Here is a 10,883-nt window from a genome sequence, read left to right as displayed (position 1 = left end):
CCCAAAGAGAGAAAATTAGAGGTAAAAATAAGACAACACAACAGATATAAGCAAAATTGAGAATGTTATAAGAGAGTACTTTGAAAACCTTATGCCAATCGCCTGGAGAATCCTGGAGAAATTGATGCTTTCCTATACACAATCTGAACCAAGTAGTTACACCTAAGAAGTAATGAAAATGAAATGCAATAAACCACTATCCATTCCAGAAAAATCTAGGACTGAATTAATTTACCATGAAATTAAGGCCTGAAAAGAACTTACAATACTCAGACCTATCTCTTCAATGCAATAGAACGGAAAATGGAATTATCAAACACATTCTTTGAAGCTAGAATTAGACTCTTCCCCAAATCACATAGGGACTCACCAAAGAAAGAGAACTATTAACCCAACTCTTTGGTAAGCATTGATGCAGACCTTTTTAATAAAATTCTCACCAAACAATTTCAGCAATTAACAAAAAAAAATCATATGGTACGATCAAATAGGATTCATCCTAGGATAAAATTGGATTCAATATTCTTGTCAATAAACATCATACAAACCATCAGCAGAAGCAAGGACAAGAAATACATAATCGTCTATATGGATGTAGAAATAGCTTTTAAGAACCTCCAATAGCCCTTTATGATTAAAAGGTCTGAGAAACTAGGAATACATGGAACATTCCTCAGTATGTATGTGACAGAGATAATTAGCATTTACCAAATGGTGGAAGCATGAAGACATTAAAATCAGAAATGAGACAAGGATGTCCACTCTCTCTACTACTCTTTAAAATGGTTGTGGACTTTCTAGCAAGAACAATAGGCAAGAGAAAAACATAAAGGAGATCCAAATAGGGGAAGTAAAACTATCCCTTTTCTCATATGTAATGATCCTGTATTTAAAGGACCCTATAGCTTCCTCCCTCAAGTTAGTAAAGGTGATGCTAACTTTCAGTAATGCAGCAGGGTATAAAAACCACAAGAATCAGTATTATTTCTGTGTTACCAACAATGGGAAGATCCAGGCTGAAATCCAAAAAACAACCTCATATGTATTAGTCTCAAAATAAAATCAAATCTAAACAAAACAACAACAATAACAACAAAACAAGGAATTAATTAATTTACCTAAAAATGTGAAGGGCCTCTACTGTGAAAACTTTAAAAATATAAAAAGGGAAATTGAAGGAGATTCAAGGAAATGGAAAGTCTTTCAATGCTCCAGGTTGGAAGAGTTAACATGGAGAAAAATGCAATATTGTCCCCAAATAATTGCCAATGCAACACACATGAAAATCCCAACAATATACTTCAATGCAGTAGAGAAAGTAACCAGAATTTAATATGGAATTACAAAATTACACATAAAACAGAAGGCTTACAAATAAACTCATGGGCCTATAGTCATCATACACACACACACACACACACACACACACACACACACACACACACACACTGGAATTCCATTCCCCCATGAGAAAGGATGACTTTTCACCAGTATTAAGGAAACTGAAAGGCTTGCAAAAATTATACTAAAAGAAAAGAGAAAGGAATGCAGGCTCAGAACAATATAGGTTTCATGGATTCATTCATTTATGATAGCTAGAAGGTGCCCACAATTCTACAAGTAAACAAGACAGATTCTACCTCATCCCAGTTAGAATGGCCATTATCAAGCAAACAAACAATAGCAAATGCTGGCATGGATGTAGCCAATTGGGAACTCTATTACACTGTTGGTGGAAATTAAACTTGTTCAACCACTCTAGAATGCAGTACGGAATTTCCCGAAAAGACTAAATGTAGATCTCCCTTAAGATCAAGTAATTCCCTCAATGGCAGTAATCCAAAAAATAACAACAAGCTCGCATGAAAGCTACCAGCATACCCATGTTCAGGGCCCAGGCCCAGAGTTCAAGGACTGGCAAAAAAGTTACTACTAATGGTATTTGTTTCCTCAAATATGAATCTTTTGACAAAAGATACCAAATCATTTTATTTTCAGTATCTAGGTTAGGACTTAAAGGTAGTGGGTGATAAAATGGCCTATTTGTTGAATGTTAGGATAAAATGTAGGCAGTCCAAGAAAAGGGGGATTTTTGTAGTTGTGGTCGAGTGGCTTGAAATCTGGGCTTGGGCACTGTCCCTCAGCTATACAACTCAAGTTGAGTGCTCTACCTCTCGAGCAACAGTGCCACTTCTGGTTTTCTGGTGGTTAAATGAGATAAGAGTCTCAGGGATGTTCCTGCCCAGGCTGGCTTTGAACCACCATCCTCAGATCTCAGCTTCCTCAGCAACTAGGATTACAGCTGTGAGCCACTGGCACCAGACTAAAAATGGGAGATTTTTAGAAAAGAAAATCCACCTCTTCATCTGTGTCTAAATCTCAGATATCCCTATTACAACACTTTCAACTCAATTCATCAGACTTTTGTAAATTTCTTCTTTTCCTTCATGTGGGAATACTGCAGTCAATATCAACTCAGCTGTGGGACTGGATCAATTGAATGGTAATTGCTAGCACCTAAATCAAGAACTGTTACATCAAAACAAACGAATCCCTCAGTTGGAATAATTGTTTTCCCTTTTTCTTACAAATTTGTGCTTGATTAATTCATATTGTGATATTGGAACTCCTAACAGAGTGGTGACATTTTCTTTCTCTTCAACCATCTCCCACATGTGGTCAAATATTTAAGAATTCAAAGATTTCCATTGATAATTGATTAAGATGACCTCTAAGAAAATATGCATTTCTGGAATTTGGTCTTCTGTCTTGTTTTTGTTTTTTAAATTTTTATTTTTTATTGTGAAAATACTGTACAGAGGAGTTACAATTACATGGGAAAGATAAAGAGTATATTTCTTATCAAGCATTGTAGCCTCCTCCTTTGTTTCCCCTTCCAATCCCTTCCCAGGCTCACCCCACCCCCCCAATACCCCCCAAAGTTGTAAAGTTCATTTTTGACATGACAATTTGTACATCTCATTGTTGCAACAGATCCACCTGTATCCTTATTGAAACGACTTGTTTTTCCCCTTCCCCTCCACAAATTATACCGACATCCAATACAGTGAAAGCAGGGGTTATACTGTGGGGGAGAGACATACAAAGCAACAAAGAAATAATCTTATAAATGTGTTAGAGCCAAATGCATGACAGAAAAAAACATTTGAATACATATCTTAGGGTTCATTTTCCTAACATAATCTTATCTGACCTTTTCTGCTTGACTCAGACATATACTAGATATTGCAAATAAGGGAAACCATGGGACCTATGTTTCTTTGGGCTTGGCTTAATTCCCTTAATATAATTTCTTCCAAGCCTTTCCATTTCCTAACAAATGCGGCAATGTCATTCTTTCTGATAGAGGCACAGAATTACATTGTGTATATATACCACATTTTCTTGATCCATTCATCTACTGAGGGGTATCTGGGTTGGTTCCAGATCTTAGCTATGGTGAATAATGCTGCAATAAACATAGTTGTGCTGGTAGCTTTAGTGTGGTCTTGTTTGTAAACATTTGGGTAAATGCCTCAAAGTGGCATTAATGGGCCATAGGGGAGCTCTATGTGGAGTCTTTTGAGGAACCTCCAGACTACTTTTCAAAGTGGTTGAACAAGTTTACACTCCCACCCACAATGAAGTAATGTTCCCTTCTGTACACCTCCCCTGCAGGATCTGTTGTTATTAGAATTCTTGATTTTTGCCATTCTAACTGGTGTGAGGTGGTATCTTAATGTTGTTTTGATTTGCATTTCTTTTAGGGCTAGGGAGGCTGAGCATTTCTTCGTGTGTCTATTTGCCATCCTTCTTTCTTCTTCAGAGAAGTTTCTCTTTAAGTCTTTAGCCCACTTATTTATTGGGCAGTTGTTTCTTTGAAGACTTGTTGTTTGGGGAATTAATATTTTTAGTTACAAGTATATTTTAGATATGAGACCCTTGTCCGTTGTATGGCTAGTGAAGATCTTCTCCCAATCCGTGGGCTTTCTATTGAATTTGCTAGCTATGTCCTTTGCCATGCAGAATCTCGGCAACTTCATGTAATCCCATTTGTCCAAATTTTCTTTGATTTGTTGTGTTTCCGGGTCTCTATTAAGAAAATTTCGGCCTGTGCCTAGGAGACCTAGGGTTTCTCCTATTCCATCCTGTAATGTTTTCAGAATGTCTTCTTTGACTCTGAGGTCTTTGATCCACTTGGAGTTGATTTCTGTCTTGTTTTTACATGCATACACTTTCTATGATTTATTTGTTCTACAAGGAATTCTACTTTCCAATCTTTGTGTGACCAATTTTAGTTCTCTCTGATCAGTCTTTCTGACTGTCTCTCTCTCTGGAGTCTCATTTCAGTCTGCCTCATCAAAAATATGTTAGTTATCAGCTAAATGGCTCTCACCTTCTGTTTTTTGCCTGCCTTCATGTAGGCTGTTATAGCAGCCCTCACTGGCTGTGCTAACTGGAGGTTTTTTTGTTTGGTTGATTTGTATGTGTTTGTGTGTGTGTGTGTGTGTGTGTGCGTGTGTGTGTGTGTGTTGTTTTAAAGGTCTAGGATTACTATTCAACGTAGTAGCTTCTCTGGGCCCCAGTCATCCCTTGGCCTACAGTCAACTGGTTTTTCTCCTAAAGATACAAATATCAGCTAACTAAATTCCTATTTTAATTCTCTCAAAATGAAGCAATCTGGTATCCTTGCAAAGATATCAATAATCTTCTGTAATAATCCACTTACAGAAATGGTCTATCAGATGGTTTTTCAAGGCTTACTGTAAAAAAATGTTCATTTCCAAGTCACTACCATAAAGCAGATCACATCCCTGAGAGCAGACTTTTGGAAGGAAGTTTGCCCTTCCTTCTTTCTCTTATGATAGATCAAACCATAATATTCTGCAGTTGTGGCCAGCCTGGAGCACATTTTCACAAGCATATTCTGTAGTGTAAAAGAGGACCAACTATCAAAACAAAGGTGAAAATACTTGTCTACTTCAGACTGATTTATCTTGCTTATATTTGTTGTTATTCTCATTACTTCAAACACATGGATAAATTATATTGGAATTAGACAAGTGGCAAAGTATTAATGGAATAAATATACAGTTTACTTTCATATATCCAATATAATACATTTAACCCATTATGGAAAATTAAATCCAATTATAGAAACAATGTCAGGAATATAAAATAAGCCTCAATACATATCATCTGGCACTCATACACCATCATCTACTCATAAATTCAGTCTGTCTATAAACATTTATTTTGTACAAAATAATAAAAATTTATTTAATGAATATGACTTTTAAGTATCATCTGAAATATTCCTCATGTATATAATTATATATATTTATATAGATACCATCTAGACAGGAATTTAATATGTATGTAAAAATAAAATTTCCACAATTTAAGCTAGTTGAGAGGAGTCATACCCTCTTGTATTGTGTGGTGTGAATTTTTCCACAATGCTGAACCCTTCTACCTAATACCAAGAGTTATTATGTGCAATAAATTATTATGAGAAATAATTTATTATTTGATGTTAAATGAGTGCTAGGTGTAGAATACACTTTGAATTATTACATTAATTCACAGAAATGAAACAATAATGATATATTATTTGTTTAAATTCTAAAGCTTCTCAAATTTACAATTCATGAAATATATTATTAAAGTTAGTTTCACATTATTCTTTTGTTAAAATTTTATATTAAACATTCAATATTAAGAAATCAGTAGTAAGTAACTTACTATTAATATGATATACTATTAAACTGTGATTTGAATTATAGTTCTAACTAATTGTGATGTAAACAACATTTAATAGAATTATGGGTAATATTTTTTAAACTTACCAGTTTGTTATTTGTTTCCTAATTGCGTCATTTGTTATTCTTGGTCCAAGTCATCTCTTCACCTTGCTTAGTATTCTATTTTCTCTATGGGTTTGCTGATTTTGCATTCTGTTTTCTTTTTTAGTGACTGACATGAGGCTGAAAATCTGTATGCTTGTTTATTACTTGCTATGTTAATATAAAATTACTGCTCTCCAAACTGTTCTACTCTACTCTACTACATACAGTATTTCCCCTCTCCCATCTCGTGTTGCTGCTTTCATATATTTTATTTTATTTATATTTATATTTTATTGTCAAGGTAATGTACAGTGGGGCTTTAGCTATATAAGTAAGTTAATGAACTCATTTCTTTTCAAACTTGTTATCCCTTCTCCAATTTTTCTCCCTCTTCACTCCCAACACCCCCAAGATTATTTCTAACATATTGTCTTGTGAATACCACTGTTGCATAGGTTCTCCCTCTGTCCTTTGTCTCACCATTTTGTTTTTTCCCTTACCATTCCATAGTTCATATCAACATATTTACAATACCCAGGGTATCAAAATCAAAATACAGTGACTACAGGGGATAATGCTTAGGTGGGAAAACACAAAGGATATAAAGAAATCACCTATGCTTTCACTATATTTGATGTCAGTATAACATGTGGAGGAGACGGGGACAAACAAGTCGTTTAAGGATTCAGGTGGACCTGTTACAACAATGAGAAGTACAAAATGTCATGTCAAAACCAGCTTAACAATGTCGGTGGGGGGGGGAGGGGAGGTATGATTGGGTGGGGGGGAGGGGGGAGGCTGCGAAGGGAGGTGAAGGGTAAACAAAGGAGGAGGCTGCAATGCTTGGTAAGAAATGTATGCATTATCCTGCCCATGTAATTGTAACCCCTCTGTACAGTATGTTCTCAAATAAAATAAAATAAAATTTAAAAAAAAAAAGAAAAAAAAAAAAGAAATCACCTAGAACATTAAGAACACCAACAAAGAACATGTCTTGTAGTTCATTTCACATGGAATCACCTTATATGCTGATATGTACTTAGCTATTGAGCTATTCTGCTCATCTACAAAGATTATACTTGATGTACACAATAATGCTCCCCTATTACCCAGTAATCCCACTTCTGGGCATTTAACTAGGTGACCCAAAACAAGGCCACACTAAAGCTACCAGAACAATTATGTTTATCACAGTAGTATTTAACAGAGATAAGATAAGGAATCAACCCAGATGGCCCTCAGTAGATGAATGGATCAAGAAAATGGGACACACACACAGATACACACACATGGAATACTATGTTTACATTAGAAAGAAAGATATCACTTCATTTGTAAGGAAATGGAAGATCTTGGAAAAAATCATATTAAGTGAAGTAAGCCAGACTTAAAGAAACATAGGTCCCATGATTTCCTTTATTTGCAATAATTAGTTTACATCAAGGATAATCTCATGCATTTTAATTTGACATTTTGTTCTATGTTGAGCATGCAACATTATTGCTATATTGTTTGTTATAATTTCTGCAAACAAGCAGGTATTTAAAGAATTACATTCATCCAAACCATTACTGAAGGAAAAACAACTAATAAAGCAATCCCTACTAGGAAGAACAACTCCTACTTACTTAGCTTCATTCCTATGTAAAGCCAGTGTTGTCCCCTGTATCCTCATACGGTACATCACAACTCTATACCTGGTCATCCTGTATATCTACTATCTTCTACATTGTGACCTAAATGCCCAGCAATTCCACTTTGCTTTACTTTTTAAAAAGATTTCTCTCTTAATATTTGAGGTTTTTAAGAGAGAGAGAGAGAGAGAGAGAGAGAGAGAGAGAGAGAGAGAGAGAGAGAGTGTTTACAAAGAGCAGAGGATAACATTATTCTTCAGTTAGAATACATCTTTCAGGTTATTGTAAGTTGTGGCTAATGCGAGAAGTCTTTTGCTGTTTTAAGGATGAAACAGAAAAACATGATTGTGCATGTACCACAGTTGCTTTATTAGTGTATAGTTGAACACTGAACTTTGATTTATATCTTGGCTGTTGTGAATAATGTGAATGACAATGAACTACAGAATATTTACGAGTCACCCAGAGAGAAATAATCACATGATTGGTGGATCAGATGATATTTCAACTTTGCATTTATTTGTCTTTTTTTTCTTTTTCTTTCTTTCTTTTTTTTTTTTTTTTTGTCAGTCGTGGAGCTTAAACTCTGGGACTGGGCGATGTCCCTCAGTTTTTCAGCTCAAGGCTAGTGCTCTACCACTTGAGCCACAGCATCACTTCTGGTTTTCTGAGTGTTTATTGGAGGTAAGATTTTCACAGACTTTCCTGCCAGGGCTGGCTTTGAACCACAATCATCAGATCACAGCCTCTTTGGAAAACTGCATACTATTTTCTACTAACCTCTATTTTGACCAAGAGTGTAGAAAATTTCCTTTTCTCCACACTCTCATCAACATTCTTAGCTTTTGTTCAAAAGGTAATAAAGGGCAGATTTTTACTCTCTGCAGTACCCCCCAGTGTTGCTTTAGACTTAAATCCAACCTCCTAAACGCTCGGAATTACAAGTCTTTACCACCACACCTGGTTCCTTTGATTTTTTTTCGATGAGTTATAATAGTTATGAAGTAGTAGCATAGTAATTTTTTAATTTTAATTTTTTATTGTGAAAGTACTGTACAGAGGGGTTACAATTATATGGTCAAGATAATGAGTACATTTATTTTCAAGCATTGTACCCTCCTCTTTTGTTTCCCCTTCCCATCCCATTACATCCTCCCCCCTCACCCCCCACCCAATCCTCCACATACACACCCACCAAAGTTGTAAAGTTCTTTTTCGACATAACGACTTGTACTTCTCATTGTGACTTTGGATCCACCTGTATCACTATTTAAACGACTTGTTTTTCCCCTTCCCCTCCACAAATTATACTGACATCAAATACAGTGAAAGCAGGGGTTATACTGTGGGAGAGGAGCATACAAAGCAACAAAGAAATAATCTTATAAATGTGTTAGAAACAATATCATGAAAGAAAAAAAAACAGTTGAATACATATCTTAGGGTTCATTTCCCTAACATCACCTTATCTGACCTTTTCTGTTTGACTCAGACATATACTAGATATTGCAAATAAAGGAAACCAAGGGACCTATATTTCTTTGTGCCTGTCTTGCTTCACTAAATATAATTTTTTCCAAGCCTTTCCATTTCCTAACAAATGGAGCAATGTCATTCTTTCTGATGGAGGCATAGAATTACATTGTGTATATATACCACATTTTCTTGATCCATTCATCTACTGAGGGGAATCTGGATTGGTTCCCTATCTTATCTATAGTAAATAATGCTGCAATAAACATAGTTGTGCTGGTAGCTTTAGTGTGGTCTTGTTTGTAAACATTTGGGTAAATGCTCCAAAGTGGCATTAATGGGCCATAGGGGAGATCTATGTGGAGTCTTTTGAGGAACCTCCATACTACTTTCCAAATTGGTTGAACAAGTTTACACTTCCACCCAAAATGAAGTAAGTTCCCTTCTGTCCACATCCCCTCCAGCATCTGTTGTTAATAGAGTTCTTTATTTTTGCCATTCTAACTGGAGTGAGGTGGTATCTTAATGTTGTTTTGATTTGCATTTCTTTTATGGCTAGGGAGGTTGAGCATTTCTTCATGTGTCTATTTGCCATTCTTCTTTCCTATTCAGAGAAGTTTCTATTTAAATATTTATCCCACTTATATATCGGGCAATTGTTTCTTTGAGGATTTGTTGTCGGAGGATTTAATTTTTTTAATTCCAAGTATATTTTAGATATGAGACCCTTGTCTGTTGTATTGCTAGTGAAGATCTTCTCCTAATTCGTGGGCTTTCTATTGATCTTGCTAGCTATGTCATTTGCCATGCAGAAACTCTGCAAATTCATGCAATCCCACTTGTCCAACCTTTATTTGATTTGTTGTGTTTCTGGGTCTCTATTAAAAGAAAATTTCGGCCTGCATCAAGGAGACCTACAGTTTCTCCTATTCCATCCTTTAAAGTTTTCAGAGTGTCGTCTTTGACTCTGAGGACTTTGATCCATTTGGAGTTGATTCTGGTGTTGGGTGATGTATAAGGACCTTGGTTTAGTTTTCTCCAAATTGTTAACCAATTTTGCCAGCACCATTTACTGAAGAGGTTGTCTTTCTTCCATTCTATTTTTTTAGCTCCCTTATCAAAAATTAGATGGCTATAGGTCTGTAGGTTCATTTCTGGGTTTTGAATTCTACTCCATTGGTCCTGAAGTCTGTTCTTGTGCCAGTACCAAGCTGTTTTGATTACTATGCCTTTATAATAGAGTTTGAAATTTGTTATTGATATTCCTCCAGCAGTGTTCTCTCTTGAGGATCATTTTTGCTATTTTTGGTCTTTTATTGTTCCATATGAATTTTTGGATTGCTTCTTCTATTTCCTTGAGGAATGAGTTTTGAATTTTGATGGGTATCGCATCGAATTTGTAGATAGCCTTGGAAAGTATTGCCATTTTCACGATGCCGATCTTTCCAGTCCAGGAGCATGGGAGTTTTTGCCACTTTTTAAGTTCTGTTTTGATATCCTTTTTCAAGTTTTTAAAGTTTTCATCATAGAGGTCCTTCACTTCTTTGCTTAAGTTAATTCCTATGTATTTTATGTTTTGTGGGGCTATTACGAATGGAGTTGCTTTCCTATATTCAGCCACACTTTCCTCATTTTTGGCATTCAGAAAAGCCATTGATTTTTATTTTCTTTTCACTAATGATTTTATTTTATTTTATTTTATTTTAAATTTAATTTAATTTGTGAACATACTGTACAGAGGAGTTACAGTTACATGGGCAGGATAATGCGTACATTTCTTACCAAGCATTGCAGCCTCCTCCTTTGTTTACCCTTCACATCCCTTCCCAGCCTCCCCCTTCCCCCCCTAATCCCAATCCTTCTCCTTCCCGCATTTCCCCCCCCCCCTGCACTAACGTTGTAAAGCTTGTTTTGGACATGACAACTT

The sequence above is a fragment of the Dipodomys spectabilis genome, unplaced genomic scaffold, assembly GCF_019054845.1.
Source record: "Dipodomys spectabilis isolate Male_0828 unplaced genomic scaffold, ASM1905484v1 ptg000421l, whole genome shotgun sequence".
In the NCBI taxonomy this organism is placed as follows: Eukaryota; Metazoa; Chordata; class Mammalia; order Rodentia; family Heteromyidae; genus Dipodomys; species Dipodomys spectabilis.
This window is presented reverse-complemented; position numbering follows the sequence as displayed.